Here is a 22,342-nt window from a genome sequence, read left to right on the forward strand (position 1 = left end):
GAGAAGGGAACCTTTCTGAACATGGTGTAGAGCTGTTGGGCGTTGCAGCCGTTCCAGCGAAAAATTGTGTCTTGTGTGAGCCGGGTCCTTTCATGCAGACTCCCACTGGACCCAAAGCTGATCTTGCTCCATAGCACGGAGGAGATTGGCAGGAACCGCTACAAACAGCACCTCTTGTTTCTGGGCCTCACGCTTGCCAAGCAGGACATTGCCCAACGGGGGAAGGAAATATCCCCGCCAACAATGGGCGGATGGAGGGTGGCTGTGGTTAGATGCATGAGGGCTAAGTTGCAATCTATCAGGCACGCCGCTGCCCACAAAAACACAGGAAAATATGGTCTTGCTGGGCGACATACAGGGGCATAGACTTCCCCCCCCCACCACCACCCTCGGACCCTTTGAAACCCAGTCCATACTACTCCCAGACTCCTAGGTACCCTAGTTGAGCTGCTCTGTCGTCACCATGTACACACTACTTTGACACCATGGAAGAATCCTCCACCATGCTTGCAAGAAGAGAATTCACATTTGAAACAGAAAAACATTGAGTCTCAACCACCTCCAAGTGGCCTGTCTTTTTTCTAGCAAGGAAGCAGGGAACTGGGTACAGCCCGCATCTTCCATTCTTTAGATAAAATAGCCAAGGTAGCTTTGTGAAGGGGTTCAATACTGAAAGAATCAGTATGGCAACTCATCAGAGGAGGGTACAGGTCCAGTATGTCCCTTACCATCCCAAATGTGCGTCCCGACATCCACTAATTGGAAACCTTAAACATGCTTTATCTTTGGTAAGACATCTGTAGGGATCTCAGGGTCCCCTTCATCAGCACCCCTCCTCCTGAATCACCATAAAAAATCAGCGGAAGTGCTCTTCTAGAAGGAAGGAGGAACAAGTCATCAGCCCCAGGCCGGCGGCGTTTTGTCTCTCTAAACTCTTTCTGTGTGCCATCTGGCCAACACACACCACACATCTGCTCAGCCGGACATTCATGTAAAGAATGTCCAGGCACCCACAATAGGGGGTCCCTAATGTACTGTCATAGGAGGTCCAGTGAAATACCTGTGCATGCTTGCCCATCCCATGCAGGATATTCCATACAAAGGTTCACAACGAGATCCTTATCCCACACGCTTCGCAGTAAGAGCCCCAGCAAGCATGAGAAAGAAAAAAGGGACAACTAACGCCTCAGCTGTCAAACACCTGCTGCACGCGGATTTGGAAAGGAAACAAGACCCTTGTGAGGACATGGCAGGTTCAACTACTGGAGAGAACAAAAAGAAGAAAAATTCTGCTACAAAACGTAAAACCAGGCAAATAACATGATAAAAAGTAAAGAACCCGTTAATGGTGGCCATGGGGGAACCTGTAGCCGAAGAGGACAGGAACAAAACTGAAGAAAAAATTGGAAGGCGCAATGTGGACTGTTGAGCCTTTTTTATTTTGTGAAATAGTTTATATAGGGTGCCTGTCTCAATACAGTTCACCTGACTATTTAAGGAATGGGACAAGGAAGATGGACGAAAAGAAAAGGTGCGAGGGTGAAAGAACATTACCCAGACACATTACCAGAGGTGAACATTCCACTGTACTTGAAATTCTTGAGCACATCCCTTTATCCCAGGTTTCTCCCCCTAATTAAAAGGCCCAACTGTCCTCGGATAATACCAGACATGCAATGGTTAGCTGCTGAGCGGCGTTATTGGCAGGAACAACATGCTATTTAAAAGCTGTCCTGCACGGGGAGACAAACAACCCACCAGCATGAATACACATCGTCATGGAGATGCAACAATGCCGAGGGGTGCAGTCCGAGCACAAAGCCCTTCCTGATTGTTCCTGCAGGTAACTTGAGCAGCGTTTCTTCATAATGTGTTTTTTTCACACACCTTCCACCTTTGAATCTCTCACCTGTAAATCACGGATGCCTACAGGGATTTTTTTGTAAAGGCTAAACGGAAAATGTTCAGGTAATGCTCCTCAATGGAATAAGTCTGGGCTGTGAGAGCCAAGCAGGCATAGTAATTATAAATGACACAATTCACTCCCTGTAACTTAATATCCTCCATTGTTCATGCAACACACTGGCTTGTATGATTCAAAATTGAGATTTATTTTCTTTACAAATGTGTATGCACCTCATTCATAAAACGCACAATACATTTAATCACATTTTACCAGTAGCTGTAGTAAATGTCATTGAACTCTGCTATACATGCACTCAGAGGTCTACTATTTGCACAATATCAGTATAGTGGAATATGCACCGGATGGTTCTATGTGACTTCATAGGAAAACAATTTCATGGATTAAATCTACTGAGAAATCTTTTCACTTAAACTGTTTAATGGAAATTTCCAGGATGAATGACATTTACCATTTCATAGAAGCCAATGAGTAGAATGACTTTCTTTTTTTAAATTGACGTTTACATGCTTGTTTTGCAAGGTGTAAAAGCAAAGTTTACAGATCTTACTTGCAGAGACATTTTTGGGTGAGGTATTTATTTCTGTGCTTTGCTTCAGATGACATTATTTTAGATTTATATATTTTACATTGTCAAACAAACACGTTGATGCTTTTAATTCACTGACCCCCAAACCACCCCTAAACAGAATCCTTCAATGCGCCCTACAAACCCTCACTATTTGTACATCATAGCCATTCCGGACCACTAAACACCACTCATCTCTGAACCCTAAAATCTCATTTTACCCCGAATCTCCACTCATCCCTAAACCATAAAAACCCCTCACTACACCTAAATTACACCCATCTCTGACCCCTAAACTCCACCCATCTCTGAACTCTAAAAGAACTTTTCTATTCCAAAACTCCACCCATCCCTGAACCCTAAAAACTCTCTCAACCCCAAAATACCACCGATCTCTGACCCCTAAAATCCCCTCACCACCATAAACTTCAATCATTCCTGAACCCTAACCCACGTTCTGCCCATAAACGTCACCCATCCCTGGCCCCTAAGTCCCTCACCAGCCCTAAACTCCACTCATTCCTGAACCATAAAACACTTCATTGCCTCACCTCTTCTCTTCACTGACACTTAAAAACCCTCACAAGCCCTAAACTCCACCCATCTGTGAACACTAAAAACTCAACATTGCTATACTCCACCCACCTCTCAACCCTAAAAACCACTCTCCACCGCCTAACCTCCACTCATTAGTGAGTCCTAAAAACCCTTCACCACCCCTAAAAAACCATCACCAACCCTAAACTCCACCCATCCCTGAACCTGAAAAACCTCTTTGTGTGCCTGAACTCCACCCATACCTGACCCTCATCACTGCTAAAAATCACCCATCCGTCAACCTAAAAACACCTCACTAACCCTAAACTCCTGCAAAGTTTAATGTATTTTTACATGTTTTCTTAAAATTATCTTAACTTTAACAAAATGCATTTGTATTTTTTTTAAATTGTCTTTCCTTAAAATTGGTTTTCAATGATTTGGTTTCCTCCAATGTGTTTACTGAGTTTTTGTTCTTCTATTAATTCACATTTATAGTTGTGGGATTGAGACTCCAAAGAGATTCCACACATCTGAGACCCAGCACATAAAATGAGCGCTGCTAGTGTTAATTTAAGAAACCATCTCCACCACAGCTTTGGGTTAACTGCTATTTTAAATAGCTACAGAGCTGGCGGAATGCTATTTTACCACCTCAGACCTGTGGTGTAACGAAACTTGAGGGGGCACCCCTGTAAGGTACATAGAGGGGCCCCACTCCGGATTTAAACAGGAGCTCTTAGGCCAGAGTACTGTGCTAAGAGAGCCTGCTGCAGCTCAGGCCCCCCAAACTGCTCGGGGCTGCGGGGGTCTGTGTTACGCCACTGCCTCAGACAGTGGTAAATGGTTGGTTGTCACAGGAATTTTAATGTCGACTGTTCTGGCTGCAAATGTAGTCATATTTGTTGACATTGTGAGAAGTTGGCCTGGTATATGCTGCTCACTAATTCTAGTGATCACCTTGTACCATACCAAACAACCCTTATGGTGGTGGTTGAAGTCAACCTTGATAGACCAGCTATCCTAGTGGTAGTGTGGACAGTGCAGTCTGCAGGCTAAACTCTTGAGGGCATGTGAAGCCAGCTGTTTTACCATATGTAACCTCCTTGAATACCAAATGAAAGGACACCACACAGATATATATTCAAAATATATATGTATTTATTTACTTAAAAGTATCCCCAATACTCTTTATGAGCACAGAAGCACATTAGTTTAAACAAGGCAGTGTTAAAATATACAAAAGTTGCACAATTATGGACGGGCCAGGTAGCCAGCTAAACCATATACTAAAATAGTGCTATAAGAACCACGAATAGAAAGGAAGGAAGGCCTAGGGCCTTGGGAATCGCTGGGACGACAAGGAGCTAACTGTAGTTAGTGACCAGGAGGCCACAGGATGCGTGTGCAGTGTGAAAAGTTACACGCGTGCACCTATTGATTTCAATGGGTGCGTAAAAGTCACAAAGTTAAAGAAAAAGGAGTCTTCCGGATGGACCAGAACCTAACAACTTGAAACCTAGTCACTAGAGATGTTTCTCTACCCAGGAGCACCGGAGTGCCAGCGTTACCTCACCCACAGGAAGCGGGTGCATAGGGGTCAAAGTGCGTTGGGTTTCGTCGTGCAGGTCTATGGAGCCTGAGGATGAAGATGCTGCAGGCGGCCAGGCAGGAAGAGTTCGGGTGGATCCAAGAATGGATCTGAAGAGTAGACGACCTGTAAGCAGAGGGGACAGTGTTCAAAGTCACTAGCCAGTGACCGGCGTGGAACCAGGAAGGAACCAGGCGATGTCGGGTGCCAACAGCTGAAGAAAGGAGGCTTGTCTCCGCAGCCACGTGGAAGTGAAGGGATCGACGACATCCAGGAGTCACTCACAAGCTGTCCTACGAAGGCTCTAGCTGATGGCAGTGTCGGCTTCTTGATCGGAGCAAACAGGCCTTGGCTAATGCAAGCCATGCAGGGATCAATGAAAGCTTGGTGCTCTAACCAGCAAGGTCAGAGGGGCTGCTCCTTTTCACAGGAGCAAGGGCCAGTCTGGAGCAACCAGACCAGTGGTGTTGTTCATAGATTTCGTTGCCAAGATGGCTACTAGCCAATGGGCCAGTAACCGGGATGACGCGTCGAGTGGCAAAAATCAAAAGGGCCCCACGCAGATCTCGTGGATGCTGGAGGGCTGATCTTTGGTGCAAATGCTGCTCGGTGTTGGGGCTTCTCAGGGCCCAAAGCACAGCATTGAGGATGCCTCAGGTGCTGCACAGTCAGCTTGTCGTGGACGTTCCAAGATGGCCGGTCCCACGTCTCTCGGTGCCTCCACGGGTCTCTTCTTTGCAGGGACTGTGGATCTGGCTCAGAGATGTCTGGGAGTCTGGGTCTTGTCAGGCTCTGGGCTCGGTCCCCGGCGGGAGGCGGCGGCAAAGCAGTCGTTGAGTTGCTGGATGGTGTCTATATTCACAGGGTGGTCACTTCTTGGCCACAAGGGACATTCTCTTCAGTCTTCTGTGCAGCAGAACGTCGAAGTCTAGTAGTTCTTCTTATTAAAGTCGAGTTTCAGGATGATCTGAAGTCTTGGGACACAGCTCCTACTCTTATTCCAAATCTAGGGGCCGGATTACCTGCTAGGTCCCTCCTCTGGGTGGGACCAGGAAGGGGGTGGTTACACCCCCTTTCCTTTGTCCAGTTTCGCGCCAGGACTGGGGCTGGAGAGCCCCAGCTCCGGTTTGAACTGGCATATGCACAGGGACACCTTGTGTGCCCCAGGCATGTCTCAATCTATTCAGCCCTCCCTAACCCACTACACAAAATCCTGTCTGGGGTGGTGCAAACACCTCCCCTGACAGGAACCCTTTCTCCACACCTCCCAAGCTGGAAGGACTCCCAGCAGCAGGAGGGCAGACTTGTGTCTGTGGTGGCAGCATCCATTTTGTGATGCTGAGGCTCTGTCTAACTTTACCCGGGTTTCAGGTGTACATGTCGTGTCCCTCTAGAAGGGTGGAATGCTACCCCTGTCGCCATAACTGGCGAGGGGGTAGTATTCCAAATTGTATGACACCTTACTCGACATGTTTTGATAAAGCCAAACCAAAGTTAGCATTTGACCGCGAGGTACATAATGCACTTAAGAGTATATGGTATCGCAATATCATGAAACAGCTAAAGGACGTTGTTCCGAAAGCTGCAGACAGGCTCAGCTCATGCCAGAGCACCATCTCACATGAAACCAAGCACTCTGCCTCCAGGATTGTTAAGGCCTGCCATAGGAGGGACTGATAGGTTACCATGTGTCCAGATATGTTAGATATAGATATACTATATCTAAGTAAGAGGTGATTACACCAATTTACCCCAGCTGAGTGATCAGCCAGTTGTGTCAAATAGTGAGGCCAGGCCAGGGGTGGCACAATACATGCTGCAGCCCCTGGTAGGCCTTGAATACACCTATGCCCTGGGTACCTGGGGTACACTGTTACAGGGTCCAATAAGGTTAACCAGTTCCAATTGGTAATGCACCTAGTGTGCATTGGCATTAATTTAGGGAGAGAGCAGCAGGGCTGTGGGTCTGATTAGCAGGCCCACAGCCACACTAAGTCATAAAACCAGTGAAGCAAATGCAAAAATTTGGGGTGACCATAGGATAGCAGACCCTACTCTCCTACAGACATCTCTAAAGTAAAGAGCAAAAAAGAATGCAATAACATATAAACTATCAAAACAATACAAACATAGGGCACAACAGACTGTCATAGCAGAGTATATCAAATCAACCACTGTACAATGCAACACCATCACTTTGCAACAATGTAGTACAAAAATATAGCAGCACAAAAAATTACGGAAAACATTACGAAACACAACAAATTGGCTCACAAAAAATATGTTCAAATACTCTTGTCATACATTACCCCCTACAGAAGCCTGCCCGTCGGTGCCTGTCTGCGCCTGGACTGTGCCTTGCGCCAGGACCCCTGCCCTAACACTGGGGAAAAAGTTAAATCTCTCACCTATTCCAAACACCGGCTCCTTGATTTACAGGGGCAGGGGAAACACTGACTGTCATTTCCACTTAAAACTGGAAACTGATTTGAATGAAAACCTCCTTGCTGCCCTATTTGTAATTTTCTCTTTCCCCCCACACAACTAGCTGAACGCCCGTTCAGGATCCCCATTTCTAGATTTCTAATTAACGCTAGATCTCTAATTAGAAATAAAATCGAGTTTTTTTAATTTGTCTCTTATCAAAAACTGTACTGGGTTTTTATCACAGAAACTTGGGCCAAGGACTCATCTGGAGCTGACCCGGTGGACGCTATTCCTCTGGGATACATACTGATTTGATAGAATAGGTAAAAATGCAGGGGGGTAAGCATTATCTTCAAGGATTCTTACTCTTGTTATACTGAGCCACTAACTACTCCCAAAGACTCCTATGAAGCATTATTTTTTTCACAAAAAGTACTCCCCACAGAAATGTTTGCTGGAGCTTTGAGTTATTGGCCTCCTGGGGCAAGATAATCTTTTATTTAGGATTTTACCAACCGTATAGAGCGCTATCTGGGAAAACTAAATCTAACACTTCTGGGAGATTTCAACTTTCATTTGGAGAACACTTCATGTAAAGTATCTCAGACCTTCAAAGAACCATTGGCCTGTTGTGGACTTCAGCAACTAGTAATAACATGTAAACACGTTTCAGAACATACACTGGGTGGGATCTTCTCTAATGATCCTCGTCTTACAGTAAATGAACCTCTTTCTCTTTCCTGGTCGGACCATTTTGCTGTCCCTTTTTCTTTCTCATCTTTAGCATTACAAAAGAAAATCTCTAATGGAAATAATAAAGCGTTAAAAAGAGATTATAAACACATAATTATTGGACATTAGTCCAATATTGGTGCCCTTGGCAACCAATATTGGACAGAGCATAGTAAGCCAAACTTGGCAGTCACAGAGTACTCAAACTGGCTCCCGGCAGCAGTTGACTTCCTTGCCCCAATCAAAGATTTCTATACAGGCAGAAAAAAGCCTACAGCTCCCTGGTTCTCGGATAAACTTAGAAAGCTCAGACAAGCCTGTTGTCGCCAAGAGCGTATCTGGCGGAGACATCTGGATCCTATTGAAAGAACAAATCACAAGAGGAAGTTATCTGAATATGAAGAGGTTATTAAATTAGAAAAATCAGCATTTTATATTCAGAAGACTGAATCGCTTAAATCCTCTACTGAATTATTTAAGGTGATTAATCTGCTATCCTCCCCGCCTGCTCCATCAACTTATGACTGTTCGCAGTATTTCTGCGATAAAATGGCCAAATACTTCCACTAAAAAGTCTCGAGATCCATTACTTTTTGGGAAAACTTAACTCTGAACTCTCTATTACCACCCGTCAGATTAACTCCCTGCTTCTTAGTTCCCTTAACAATGAAAAGAGAGATACAGGTTTGACCACTTTTGTTCCTCTATCCCACGAACAGACTGACCAACTCTTAGGGGGAATTACATCATGCTCTCCTTTGGAACCCTGTTCCCTGAAGCTTATAAAGCTTGGAAGGGAACTTATCATCCCCGGCTTATTCTCAATATGGTCGTTTCCTCTGGATATTACCCTATTAGCTGGAAAACAGAGGTTGTTAGGCCATTACTCAAGAAATCCAACCTGGACCCATCAGAGCCCAAAAACTATCAACCCATTTCCTTCTACCTGTTCTCACTAAGATTCTGGAAAAACACCTAAACACTCAGCTAAGCACCTACCTTGACCAACAGCATTTGCTTGGCCCCTCCCATTATGGATTCAGGGCAGGCCACAGATCTGAGACTGCATTAACAGCTGCAGTGAACAACATTCATACCCTAGTTGACACCAAGTACATTTTATTGCTGATACTGTTGGAAAAAATGAGCCATAGTAAGTGTCAGATGAACATTACAGAAGATTAGAAAATTACAATTCTTTCACAGCTCAAAATGAGTCTATTGTTGGGAATCCAAGGCTAGAGAGGCAATAATGCTCACAGATTCTCAATCTCAAGTGATGACAGTAGCGTACAAATTTCAGAAATGCATTACCAACTGCAATTTTCATGATCTAGGTAATGCACTCCACAAAGTGAATTTCTCTTGCATTTTCAAATGGTAGGTGCTATTGTCACTGAACTCATTTGTCTAAGCAGATGAGTAAAGGGCCTTAGAATTTGAGAAAGTGAGCTATAAATAGTTGACAGAGTCCTACAATAAGCATTTAAACCACTAAGCTACCCCACCAACTTGTGAAAATTCATTACAAATGTTCTGGACAGAGCTCAGGAATGTAACAGCCAGCTGTAAAAGTGACAAAGAAAACAGAGGCAATGGAGTTACCCATTAGGTTCCAGGGAGTTCCAGGATGGCAGTTTATTGTCGCAACTCATCTAGAGTTGCTTCTGTTCCATTTCAGAGGTGACATGGCCAAGGAGTTCTGGTTGAGCCATACCTTTTGGGAAACATTTAAGAAAGAGTTACATATGGTTGGTCTCCAACTGTGATGGTAAAGATGAGCTAAGAAACAATGTAGTGGATTGTGGTCGCATTGTTATCTATGCTGAGATTAATTCAAGCCTTTCATCCTACACTTTTTGTGCTATCTAAATGAGTCCCCTAAGTGGAGGGCATATGCCCAGTCTTGTGATCTGATCTTGCATAACGGTGGTCTGAGGCTAATTCAAGCATTAAATCAATTACTTTATATGCAGTTTATTTATGTTCTTAGGTCTGGTTTGACAGAGAAGCTTCTGCAAGACCTATTCTTTACAATCCACAGGGAGTGGACTTTGAAACATCCCCTCCAGTCACTGACTGATTTGGGTCAGCGCCCATTATCCATTGCATTTTGACTTTGCCAATTATACTTTGGATATTCCCAGAGGAGTATACATATCTCACTTGAGGCTATCGGCTGTTATTTTATCTTTCCAGCTCTAAGTGAATTCTCTCATTAAAATGCGTAAGGGACTATTTTACAATGGAAATCATTACAGTTTATGTTCCTGTGAGAGAATGGCTCACTGTATACTATACCAAAAAGAGGTATAGTGTGTAGTGAGTCCAGTGGATCTCCAGAGAGTATACATAGGCTAAATAAATAGCACTAATGCTCTATTGTGTGGTAGTGTGGGCGAGCAGTTTGGCTTATCAGAGGGCTGTCAGAAAACATTTGTTGTACACACAGTGGCAATAAATGAGACACACACTCAATGAATAAATCCGAGAACCAATTTATATGAATAGTACTTTGGTATATTTATTTATTAAGACCACAAAACTTTCATTGGTGAAAGTACGTTTTAATATAAAAATACTTTTCAGTTTAAAAAATGAACACAGTGCAATTTTCAGTGTTTCCAATGTTAACCTATGGGAGGAAAACAATAATGCGGTTTCGAAGGCAAGTACACCACAATTTACCACACTAAAATGAGTGTTGCCCATGTTTGATCAGTAATTGAAAAATGTCAGAATGATTGGCACAGTGCCACGAAACATGCATGCAGAGGCACCAATGGCCTTCTTGGATGGTTTTTTTCTCACAAAGAGAAAACATTCCAAGATGACTGCAGTGCATGCTCATGTGAACGAATATGTTGTGATGCACCAGTGCTTTCAAATATGGGCTTCCATCTTGGAATAGTTTTGTTCATCAAAAACCAAGATGCCCACCATATGTGCTCATACGTGCACTTTATGACTCACTGCAGGCGTATTAAACGGAGAACCAGTGCCAGCAAACAATAGCGCATCCTGTGGATCACAAACACCTTTTAAAGGCAAGCCCTATTGGCTTTGCCAGTGCTTGTTTTAATACTTTTAACAGGACTCGAGTGCAAGCCTGACCTTCTGATGGGCACCCTACTGTACTGTCCCTTTGTAGATTACGATGGGAGGCTCCTTCACATTTTCCGAGATCAGCAAAACAATACCGCACTTTCACAAGATTTCACGTGGGCTTCTTGGTGCTGTCATAAAGACACTTCCCCTTTTGTTTCCAGTACTGTAATGGCAGCATCACCAAAAGATCTAAGAACTTAGTTGAAGTCTGATGGCAGCTTGAGATCAATTAGTGAGGTAACCATTCGAGAACAGGCAACTCTGCCTCTGTTTTCTCAGCATCTCGCTGTTGCTTTACGCAGTTGCCAGGGGAAAACACTACATCAAATGAGACAGTATATCATAATTGTGACCCGCTAAGTACCAATAATGAATGCAGGATTTGCAACCTGTCTTCATCTCAACATTGTGAAATTAAGGAGTTTTATGGTCTCTGATCCGAATACTTTTTGTGCAGGAATCAATACTTTCCTGCCTGCACAAAAACTATTCTTAGGGGCTACAGCAAGCACACATGCAAAAGGGAGTAACAAGGAGAAATAAAGATATTTCTCCTTGTTACGTCATCCTCGGGTAGGTGCACCATTTGGGTGCAAACCCATATTTACTGATCGTATTAAATATGGGTTTGCGTGAAAATTCAGGGGTGAAAGAACAGGAAGAACCATGCTCCACCCATGGAACGCCACCCTAATGCAAGATAGCGCAATGAAGTGCTATGCGCATCGTTGCATTACCTTTGGGATTACTTTTGGGATTAAACCCCAAGCAAATGTTGATTTGCATGGCTTGGTAAATCCCAACATGCATCTCAGTACATATGGTCCAAAATCTATTGAAATTTTCATTTTCTGTATGTGAAGTATAAGTTTCGATTTTTCAGTTATCATTTTAAAGCTTATGTTTGTGTGTCCTTTTTTGTTCTTTCAATTTTTTAGTATTCATAATATGTTGGTGAGTGAAATGCTGGAATATAGACAAATCTAGCAGGAGTTCTTATCCAGCACTTATTAGTGAGATCCCGGGCAGGGTCTCAGTTGTAGTGTCTTGAGAGTTAGAGAAAACAGGACCCTGTTGGTTCCTGACAGACTCCGTAGAACAGTGACGTAAGTACATGAGTGTGGGTAATAAAATTCATGATGCACAATGTTCAGATAAAGGTTACCCACTGAAGTATAAAGATGTGTAATACCAAGCTGCATGTGTGGCATAATCATTTGCATGTACCCAGGCTGCAGAGGATGCTGCAACTGGCGACGAGATAAGGAATTACGAAACGCCGCAACCAGTAGAACCGAGCGTGCTGTCCTGGAGAGAGTTTGCCGTAGTTAAAATCGACAGTTGGTGTATGTGAAGTCAAAGAGCCATTCCAGCCAGTGCAAGACCTGTGAGGAAAGTGAAGGCCTTACAGAAAGTTTGTTTGTCGCTGGCTAGAAATTTGCTGGTAAAGTCGAGACAAGAGATGCTGCGCCACAACCTGACACAGAACCGTTATTCATACAGTATGATAACACTAAAGGCAGCGACAACCAGGTACGGAGAAGAGCTAAAGGCAGTGATATCCAAGTACAAGAAGGCGCTGAAAGCAAAAAGATTTCTGACGCAAAGAAACGCTTAAGGCAATAAAAACCAGATACCATGCAACAAGTAGTGTGAAGAACCTGTGAAAGAAACAAAGCCAATACTAATCACTAAAGAAGGAGACAGCGCCACAGAAGCATAGCATGGGCGGCAGATGCTGCCGCTCCCACCAGCAGAAAGTTCCACAGGTTATGATGCTGCCACAATCCCAAAACCACTTCGTCCCTTCAATACCTGCAAAAAGCAAAATATTGGTGACAGATGGACTACCTGGTTGAAACCTTCGATGATGTCATTGATGCGCTGGAAGCAGAAAATGACAAAAAGATCATTAAATATCTAACATAACATAACACGTGTATTTGTAAAGCGCACGTTCACCACTACGGGTATCTTGGCGCTGAATAACAGATGTTTATTGTTACCCAACTCAATGGTACTCATTTTATCGACCTCAGATGGATGAAAGGCTGAGTGGACCCGCCGGGATTTGAACCTGTGACCATGAGGTCGAACACAGGCCCCTGCAGCAGACGCATTAGTCCACTGAGCCACCAGACCCGGCTTACTAAACAATTTAGCAGCTGAAGGAGTAATAGAAGTGATAAAGAAAATACCAAAAGGTAATGTACCATCAAATCAACTTCATGATTCGAAAAGGCTGTCTGAATCCAGCACTGATGGCATATGTGGTCTAGTACATTATCCCCCGCCCGCCTCCCATTTCCCCCGCCATATTATGATGGCGGGGGGTACCGCGGTGAACAGGAAGACCATCCGCCGCTTTTCTGCCCAGTCGACGATTCGACTGGGTGGAAAATGGTTGAATATGGTGGCGGTGTTTGCTAGACACCGCCATCCATATTACAATGTCTACAGGACGCAGCCTTTCCGTGACGGCAACAGCATGCGTTTTTCTCAGTTGGGGGCCCGTTGAGGCCCCCAGGATGTTGGGGGGTGTGACATGGGCGTACCTATGGTACCCCCATGCATTTGCATGCATGACGTGGCAGGCACTGCGCGGTTCCATGCTACGTTGTGCATACAAATGCCTTTTTTGCATTGCGGCGGGTGCAGCTGACAGCACCTCCCGCCGCAATGCAAAAAATGCAGGATGCGCCTGCCAGTGTGGCGGGCGCAACCTAATTGTGTATGTGGGACCACCGCATGGTGCGATGGCGGGCGGACACGTAATAGACCCCTAAATCTCTATTCTATGAAGTTTGTTTTGGTATAATGCACAGTCCTGCTATATGTGTGGGAACCGTTTAACAGCGTGAGATGGAGTCTCCTATCCGTCCAACTCTAAATTAGTCCCTGTGTCTCTCTCAATCTGAATTTTAGTGCACTCTTTGTAAAAGAAATTGAACACAGAAGATCATATAGTAAAGATAAGTGTGTGCTTTATCAGTAATTGTTGGCTCTTTCCATTATAATTGAAGGACCCTCAACCAGAGTGAATGCCCAGCAACATGGTGAGAATATCCCACCCACCTATACAAAAGATGCTGAAACTTTCAGTGTATAGACATCTCCTGCAGGTGTGGAGTGTACGGAGGAACAAGCCGGCCCATCTGGTTTGACTGGTCTGGCTGCAAAGTGTGCCTCACACAGCCCTTATCCAGTGCAACATCATGTATCATAGTCCAGGCCCCTCTACCCCAATCTGGTGTTGTATCAGCTACATGTGGCCAACAACCACTACCACGTCAGTAGTGTGCACCACTGTCCTCACTCTTGTATGTACCGCAGCTACTACAATTGCTGTTGAGCCTGGACCCTCTGTACAGGTGCACACACTCTCAAGGTCACAGGGTAGTGATGTTAGTGATAGGCCTCAACTGCATGAGCTGAGTGAGGTCACAGATGTCCATACCTTTTGAGCAACTGTGGGTCAGAACACTAGAGGTGCAGCCTCCAGACAGGAGGATCAAATGGGGCAGTTGCTAGCTCTCCTCAAAAACAACAATGGCCTCCAGGGGAACAAAATGAGTTGCAGAGGGAGCAAAATGATCTCCAGAAGGTCACTAATGACCTTCTGGAGCATAAAACCTCAATCATTTGTTTATTATCTGGGGTGGTGCATTTGTAGGATAATTAGGGGAACATCTACCTCTTTCTGTTGACACTGCTCAACATCCATCACCCAACCAAGTACCTCTGCAGGAAAGGAGGCCTAGGAAACCAACAAGACAACTAGGACCCTATTAGGATGCCACCCTAGCGGTACAGGGACTGGCTGCCAGTGGTGCGGCGGTACCGCTCCCGCAATTAGGATGCCACCTTGCCAGGTAGGTCGCTCCCCCCCCGCTGCATCGCCACCTGCGCTCCGAGTGTCCTGTGCCCTTGGCTCCTCTGTGCCCCGCTGCCCATTTCTCTTTTGTTTCCCCCGCTCTTGTGTGCCTTTGTTCCCCGGTGCCCCGCTGCCCATTTTTCTTTTGTTTCCCCGCTCTAGTGTGCCTTGTTCCCCGGTGCCCCGCTGCCCATTTTTGCCTTCTGTGCATTCCTGTTGCTGCTTCCCCTGCGGCCCGCCCCACCCGTGCCCATTCGCTGACCCCTGCCACCCGCCTCCCGCCACCCAGCTGCTCCTCCCTCCCACCTCCCCTTAAAATGGCTGCCGCGCAGCTGGCGTGCCGAAGGCGTGCCTGAGGCAAGCCCGTCTGCGCCCATCCGCGCCTGGACTGTGCCCAGTGCCAGAACCCCTGGCCCCCGCACCAGCCATGAAGACCGCCTCTGATACGACGCCAGCACCCTCATCGCTCTCAACCCAGGACGGACCCCCACCTGCTACAGGGCCACCCGAAGCGCACCCACGGTCCCTTCACCTGCCGGAACTGCAGCTTCTCCTGCATCGAAGACGCAGAGACACCCGCCACTACAAAACACAACCAGCTCCGATGCATCCTGATCAACACCCGCTCCGCACGCAAACACGCCGTCGAGCTCTGGGACCTACTCGACACCGCAGCACCAGATGTCGCCTTCCTGACCGAGACCTGGATGAACGAAGCCTCCTCTCCAGACATCGCCATAGCCATCCCCGACGGATACAAGATCGCCCGCAGAGACCGCACCAACGGAGTAGGAGGAGGAATCGCCATCGTCCACAAGAAGACCATCAGGGTCTCAACAAACTCCGACAACACTCTCAGCACCGTCGAACACATGCACTTCCAGATCCGCATGGACCCCAAGACCACGCTAAGAGGCACCCTCGTATACAGACCACCCGGACCCCGAACACAATTCTGCGCTGCAATCGCTGACTTCATCAGCACGCACACACTGACCTCCACCAACTACATCCTCCTCGGAGACCTGAACTTCCATCTGGAGAACAACAATGACAGTAACTCCTCTACCCTGATAGACAACCTCGCCAACCTCGGACTGAAACAGCTCGTCACGACGTTGACCCACATCGCCGGACACACGCTCGACACCATCTTCTCCTCAAGCCCCCACATCTCCTTCAGCCACGTCTCCAAACCCACCTGGACCACCCACCACTGCATCCACTTAACCTTTCGGAAACCCGTCGCACATCACCACACCCTACAGGTCCCCCATCACTGCTGGGTCAAGATCAACGAAGTACAACTACAGACAAACCTCGCGCTCAACCCACCGACCAACCCCTCCAACCCCGACGACGGTGCGCGCACCCTCAGTCGATGGATGGATGACTGCGCCAACACCTTAGCCCAGCTGAAAAAACAAACCCTTAAAGACACCAGCAAGAGAACCAACTGGTTCACCCCAGAACTCCTAGCGTCAAAGCGCACCTGCCAGAAGTTGGAGAACATATGGCGCAGCGAGAAGTCGCCGGGCAGCTGCGCAGCCCACAAAGACGCCATCCGCAACCACCACCACCTCATCAGGACCGCCAAGCGGACCTCCTTCAAAGACCGCCTCAACAACAACGCACACAACAGCAAGGAGCTCTTCAACATCGTGAAGGAACTCTCCAACCCCAGCTCCAATGCCAGCGACATCCCGCCGTCGCAAGCCCTGTGCAACTCCCTCACCACCTTCTTCCACTGCAAGATCGCCGACATCCACAATAGCTTCAACCCCCGGACGACCCTAACAAGCCCCAATGCGCCGGAACCACCACCACCCACCGACCACCTGACAACCTGGGCCAAAGTGAGCACCAAAGACACAATCAAGACCATGGGCACAATCCACTCCGGCTCGCCGTCTGACCCTTTTCCACACCACATCTTCAACAAAGCCGGCAACTCCATCGCACCCCACCTGCGCAACATCATCAACCTCTCCTTCGAGACTGCGACCTTCCCTGAAAGCTGGAAACACACCCTACTGAAGAAACACAAGGCAGACCTGAGCGAACTCAAAAACATCCGGCCCATCTCCCTGCTTCCGTTCCCAGCTAAGGTCATCAAGAAGATAGTCAACATCCAGCTCACCCGTTACCTCGAAGACAAAAGCATCCTGGCCCCTCCCAGTCAGGATTCCGCAGCAATCACAGCACCGAGACTGCCCTCATCGCTGCCACAGACGACATCAGGATCCTACTGGACAATGGAGAGACGGCGGCCCTCATCCTTCTGGACCTCTCCACCGCCTTCGACACTGTCTGCCACCGCACACTATGCACATGACTCCACGACACAGGGATCCAAGACAAGGCCCTGGACTGGACCTCCTCCTTCATCTCCGGCAGAATCCAGAGAGTCCACCTCCCCTGTTCCGATCCGAAGCCTCCGAGATCATCTGCAGCGTCCCGCAGTGTGGTTCCATGAATTCTGAACCCATTCAATGAAGGTTGTCGTATCGTGATGATTTTGGTATCAGCGAACCGCGACTGACAAGTGCGGTATGCGTAAGCGTTTTCGTCATGCTACACCGATGGATTCACTGTGTATTTGATAATCTAGTCTCCACCCGTGGGTTCCATTTTGTGCATAACCGCCATTTTGTGGTTGCCCTCACATAGGCTAATGACTACAGGATGACTGTGGCCAAGCGAGCCTCTAGGGACGCATACACCTTAGTTCGAGTTCGTGTTGACTTCAGTTTGACCTCAAATGACCCTGTTGCCCGAGGCTAAACTTGTTGAGCCAGTACCTTGTTAAGCAGCTGGTCAGATAGAGATCAAAGAGCAGGGCATTATTGATTCTATGGCACACGCACACACCCCTCTATCTTTCCCTTCATCTGTTTCTGCTCCTTCCTTTTATGGCCTTATGGCCTAATTGTTGATTTGGGTTGAGGTCTTTTATGATGGGCCCGTCCGGCCTGCTGGATTTTTGCCTTGTCATTGGCGATGGGTTGGATAACTGAAAGTGGGTTTGCCGTTATGTGATGCCTCTGTAAATATCATCCTCTGATTGGTCAAATTTGTGAGTAATTGATGCTAGCCAGGAACGTGGTTTTTGGCATAAAAGACGATGCTCCGCTCTATTATGTTGAGCAGTCTCCTGAGAACATACACCGTGTTGTACTTCTAGGACCTCTGTTACTGGCTGCAGCTAATAAAATTGATCTTTGATGTCAACAGAAGAATCCCGTGTCTCTGTACTCTAAGACAGGTGAACCCGAAGACTTTGGGAGTGTCCCCTGCGCCGCTGGGATTAAATCCCGGTTCTTCAGTTGGCGCCCAACTCTGGGGCGACTTCAGCGGTACTGGTCCAAGCCTGAAGATCGTGAGGAGCTTCGTGTGAAAATTCTGGGGGGAGGCCTACCACTTCATCGACCCCTGTATGTCGTTGTGGTTCGAAAGTCTTTGCTGCGAAGTTCCCTGCATTCCGACGGCTACGAAGGACTGCTACCCTGACCGTCGCCCTGTCTTGGAGCCTTTGATGACTTGTAAAGCGAGACGATAGACGGGTCTTCTGGTGACGTCATCGATATTTCAGTTAAGTATGAGTGAAGCGTCTCCCAGTCCTTAGTTTGTTTTGGTATCCTTCGGGATCGCTTTGATTTGGTACCTGCAGGCCCCAAAGCCGAGGGACTCGTGTATTCACGAGGCTATCATTTTGATATTCCCTTGAAGTTTGAAGCTAGACTAGTGAGCGAGGATGCCTGGTCTTAGCAGACTTGGAAATATATTTTGTTATGGTTATAATAGGGATTCCCGATTGGAGGACTCGTGTCCGGTACCTCCGATTGGAACTCCGACCTATGAGCTCTATTTAAAACAAGGCGTGGGCCCCATCACGTATAATGATGTATGGATTAGGTATACTAGGAAGGATGGTGTCCTAAAGTGGCCCCAATATGGTAGTTACGACACGGAAATTTTAGATAATTTAGAAGTCAGACTCTTCAAAAAGAAAGCCCGGCCGGCAATGTTTGACTCTTTCCGCCTTTGGCGAAAGGAAGCCAAACAAAAGGAAATTAAGTTAGCAAAACGAAATAAGTGTGCACGAGGTATGTCGATGGTGCAGGCTGCTATACAGTTTAAGGATAATGAGGAAGAGCAAGAAAGCGAACAGATGTTTAGGCAACGTAAATTAGCGGTAGACAAATGTTACCCAGCTTTGCCGCCTCAACAGCAAGAAGAAAAGAAAGATCTTGCGAAAGATCCTTTAATGTCACATCTATTAAGTTCACCACCCCCTTATGCTCAGAGTGCTACCGCACCTCCGCCACTTGTAGTTGCGCAACCCCCGGTTGTTTTACCTCCAGTGGTTCCTCAACAGCCAGCTCTCCCTCTACTGGCTAATACTGCCTCGGCGCAGCCTTCTCAAGGGCCGCCGTCTTTGCTACCTCCTTCGTCTGCTACTCCTATACCTGTGTTGTCTGTTCCCTCTGTCACCCGACTTCGGTTCCTTCTCATTCTGCTCTGTCTCCTGTTCTTTTGTCACCTTCTCCTTCTGCTCGACGGAGGATGACTGATGCGGTTGCTAGTCTTTTTTCTCCTCTAATGGGTTCATTGGGTATGTCTCCTGTTGTAGAGCGTAAGCAATTGCGTAGTCAATTGCCTGGTCCTGATGAACGGACAGTGTTAGATCACTTGGCACGTAAATGGGTTACCTTTCCTTCGCACTATGATCTTGAGGGTGTTATGGATGTTTTCCACCAATGGGAAGCACCGAAACAGAGATACGTATTTGATGTGATGTGTTCTTTCCTTCGTGAACAGTGGGAAGATAGCGAGGTAGGGCAGACTCCGCATGAGTTGTTCCGTGTGCGGTCCGAGTTTGCGAAAGGAACTATAGTGGGTCTTGATGTTGAAAGAGCAGTCGCGACATTGTTGTCGTTTAGGAATGAGTTTCCTTCTAGGTCATTTTTGGAGAGCTGGTGATGCGAATGCTAATCCACCTGTTCTGGCACATTTCCAGCGCGTTTGGGTACATGTTCCATGGAAGCGTGCCGAAGTCCTAGCTCTAAAGCAGACTCTGCCTGATCCATGTAAAAATCCTGCGGGGTTTTATAAGGAGCTATCTCAAACTGCGGGTTCATGTATTATGAATTTGGCTGATATAGATATGTTATTTGGGAATGTGGTTCCACAGCCTATATGGAGTAAGATTCGTCATACGGATCATGCGCAGGAATTAGGAGATACATGGAATAACCTTAGAACTGCAGATGAAAGACAAATAGGTGGTGCTAAACCCGAGAATGTGATTGCTGATGTCCCTGGTAGAATTATTGATTATATGAAGACTTTGATGCCTGCTATGCGTGTCAATTGGGACAAGTTGTCTGCATGCAAGCAGAAGAAAGATGAAACTGTGTCCGACTTTTTCACTCGATTTGAAGAGACATTTGCAGACCACAGTGGTCAAGACATGAGTACGGAAGGTGGTCAAAGGTTGTTCGTTGACAAGTTTGTGCATAATTTGCTTACCGAGTTGTGCAATAGGTTGAAGGATTCTGAAAGTGCTTGGGCTGTTTCTTCGTCGGCACAGATATTGGCTACTGCCCAGTACTATGAGAATAGAAATAAGGATGAGATAGAGAAAGCGGACAAAAAGACTAAAGAACTGAAGACTAAGGTTCTTTTGCAGCAAGCATACCCGCCTCGCAATACCCAGCGTGATTATCAGCAACCCCAACAATATCAGAGAAACTCGCGAAGGTTTGAGTCTTCTCAACAGCGTTTTTCTGTAGGTCCTAATCAGTGTGCGTATTGCAAAGAAGAGGGTCACTTCAAGAATAGTTGCGCAACTTTATTACAGCGCACGAATGGTGTTTCTGGTATGAGAGGTCGAGGTGTTCAACGAGCTCCGCGAGGTCGAGGACGTGGTATGTCTCAGATTGCGCGTTCCTTGCCTCCGCAGAATTCGATGAATTGTTTTGATCAACAGAATGGTGCGTCTGGTAGGACGGCTCAATACTATGTGGATGATTATTACGTTGAAGGTGAGAATATGGAAGATAACGATTGCTAGGACAGCCACAGACAAAGAGAGGGAGTCATTTCAGTTCCAGTAGATCAGAGTGGACCTTATGTTGAAATGATTGCATCAGGTGTGTCAGAGCCTTTTCTGTTGGATACTGGTGCCGCGAAGAGTTCTATCATGCACTCTAAACTCCCTGGCGCACCTTTGTCTGGCTCAACGAATGTTTCAGTAGGTTTTTCTGGCGCCCCAGTTAGAAATCCGATTTCTAGTCCTTTGTCTCTTTCTGTCGGACCTTGTGAATTCGAAGCACCCCTCATTCTGACGACAGGTTGTGGTGAGAACTTGTTGAGATTGGACTTGTTGAAGAGATTGTATGCGACGCTTTATTGTTCTCCTTCAGGAGAGCAGCTTATATTGGGAAAGAGAGTGATCTCTCCGATGTATTTGGCTAAAGACCAACTTCCAGCTGAATTGTCTTCTCTTCCTGATTCTCTTTGGGCTACTGGTCCTAATGATGTGGGTCTTTTGGAGATTCCGCCATATGTTGTGACATTGAAGGCGAATGCTAGATTGCCACGCATTCCACAGTATCATATCTCAAGTGATGGTGAAAGAGCACTCTTGGCGATTATCTCTGATCTGATTGAGAAAGGTGTGATTGAGGAAACGAGAGGTAATGTGTGCAATAGTCCGGTGTTGCCTGTTCTGAAAAGAACCGATTCTTCACGACCTCCTGTATATAGGTTTGTGATCGATCTTCGCGAGGTGAATAAGATCGTTGTTCCACAATTCCCTGTTGTGCCTGATATCACCGCTTTTCTGACTTTGATTCCGGCCACAGCCACGTGGTTTTCGGTGATTGATCTGAAGAATGCTTTCTTCAGCATCCCAATTTCCGTGGAGAGTAGAGATATTTTTGGCTTCTCTTTAGGAGGCCGAAGTTTCCGGTTTAAACGCGCTCCTCAAGGCTATTGTGAGAGTCCATCAATCTATAGTCAAGCCTTCAAGACGCAACTTGATTTGTTGGTTTTACCTGATGGTGCTGCCCTTATTCAGTATGTTGATGATCTTTTAGTTGCTGCTGACAATGAAGAGACTTGTAGAGAGGCTACTCTGTCGTTGTTACGTCACTTGTCTGATTTCCATCATAAGGTTTCTCTTTCAAAGTTGCAATATTGCCGACAAGAAGTTACCTACTTAGGTCACCTCTTATAGAAGGAGGGAAGAAGATTGACCCCAGAAAGAATTCAAGCGATTGCGAAAATAAGTGTGCCTACGACACAGAGAGAAGTGCGTGCGTTTCTAGGTATTACATCGTACTGTAGACAGTGGATTGCTAATTTTTCGTTGCTTGCAAAACCTTTGATAGCTCTTACTGTTAAGGATACTCCGAATCCTATTCCTTGGACTAACGAATGTCAGAAGAGTTTTTCAGAATTGCGTGATGCGCTGTGTTCGGCTCCTGTGTTGGGATCTCCCGATTACGGTAAACCCTTCACATTGTATGTCCACGAGAGAGAGGGATGTGCATTGTCAGTTTTGACTCAACAGTT

The sequence above is a fragment of the Triturus cristatus genome, chromosome 5_1 (assembly GCF_964204655.1).
Source record: "Triturus cristatus chromosome 5_1, aTriCri1.1, whole genome shotgun sequence".
Taxonomy (NCBI): Eukaryota; Metazoa; Chordata; class Amphibia; order Caudata; family Salamandridae; genus Triturus; species Triturus cristatus.